We start from the raw sequence: 1720 nt of genomic DNA, 5'->3' as shown, positions 1-1720 counted from the left end.
TCGGAAAACAAATCGTGAGTTGTATTCAACAGTTCATCCATTGGGATCACTTGCTTCCTTGACCACCACTAAAGACAACTCACTCGGCGGGCCACACACCTAAAAATGACGTCAAAATATGGGTTTTAGTGGGTTTTAGTGTTAGGGCTGGATCGTAGCCATCGGTAACTTATATATAGCCTGATACTAAAACCCAGTAAGTCCCCTTTTTTTGACATCATTTTTAGGTTTGTGGACCGCCTAGTTAGTTGTCTTTAGGAGTGGTTAAGGAAACACGTGATCCCATTGGTTGAATTGTTGAATACAACTCACAATTTGTTTTCTTTTGTGGCCAAAGACTTGTCTTTTGACGTCATTTTTTGTTTGTCAGTGTCAGGCCATGAGTTTACGAAGGCCACTCTCTGACTCACGTTGATGATTAGTTTTCACTAAATTATAGATGGTATGAAGGTCACGTCACTTAGGTCTTTGTATTTGCTTTTTGCCATCCGCGTTTAGGAGGAATTCTCACTAAATTGTATTAACCAGACTATAAATGTTCAAGGTTACAAAGTGTTTTGTGTGTTGGTCCGTAATACTTCCGGATGGCAATGTTGTGAGCTTCTTAGTCACGCGCATACTATCTATATTAATCAGGCTATAAACGTTCAATGTTACACGTGGTTTTATGTGTTGGTTCATTAAATCCGGTTGGTGGATGTTGTGAGTATTTCACCTAAATTTGCTGAGCCCCCCTTTTTTTTTTGTATTAGATCTACAGAAAAGATAATGGAAACAAAGGAAGAATGCTCCGTTTCCCGTCTCGTTGATACCGGCCCGTTGAAATAAATATTCAAGGAAAATCAAACAAACATAAAAACAGAACCACCCCCCCCCCCAAAAAAAAAAAAACCCACAAAAAAACCAAAAAACAAAAGAAAACAACAAAAACAAACAAATAAAAGAAAAACAAACCCACCAAACAAACAAACAACCCCCCCCCCTCCCCACCCCATAAGAAAAAACCCCCAACAAAACAAGCAAATAAGAAAAAACATACAAGACAAAACAAAACAATAGTCAAAATTGAGACAAAATCAAAGGGAGATTGATTGCCGAGATCTTCATTAAAACCCGTTATTTTTTTATCCTTTCTGTATTATCACTTTGAAAAATCTCATTTTCTATCCCTGTTGGGATGATGAAGTGTCCAGCATTATTTTATCTGTAATCTCAACTAAGTGAAATGTGTGTAAATTTGATGCGAGGGCAAAACAAACACGAGACAGAAATTAAACGAAACGAAATGGAAATCATATACAAATCAATTGAAGCAAAATCGAAAAAAAAAATAAAAAAAATAGAGGTGAAACGAAATTTCTAAAAAGCTATGAAATGAATTTCTTTTTTTTTTTAAAGGAAAAAAAATGCAACAAATCATAACAAATATTCAAAATGTTGACACATTTGAAAGAACAAAGAGATTCTATCAATTAAGAAATGATAATTTATATGAAAGAGTAAATTGAGAATACATAAAAGATTGATGTGAAATAAAACAAAATATAAATCAAGCTTCGTAAATAAAATAATAACGAGGTTTAGATTTCTCAATTATGGATTTTTAGAATTAAAACATTTAAAAAAAGAAAGAGAGAAAAAAAGAAGAGAAAAAAAAAAAAAAAATTCTTCAGAATTGGAGGCAATTTATTATAAATGCAGAAAAAAAAAAAAAAAAAAG

The sequence above is a fragment of the Berghia stephanieae genome, chromosome 1 (genome assembly GCF_034508935.2).
Source record: "Berghia stephanieae isolate SIO BIC M18660-M18661 chromosome 1, UCSD_Bste_1.3, whole genome shotgun sequence".
In the NCBI taxonomy this organism is placed as follows: Eukaryota; Metazoa; Mollusca; class Gastropoda; order Nudibranchia; family Aeolidiidae; genus Berghia; species Berghia stephanieae.
The sequence above is the reverse complement of the archived record's forward strand: the minus strand, read 5'-3'. Positions refer to the sequence as shown.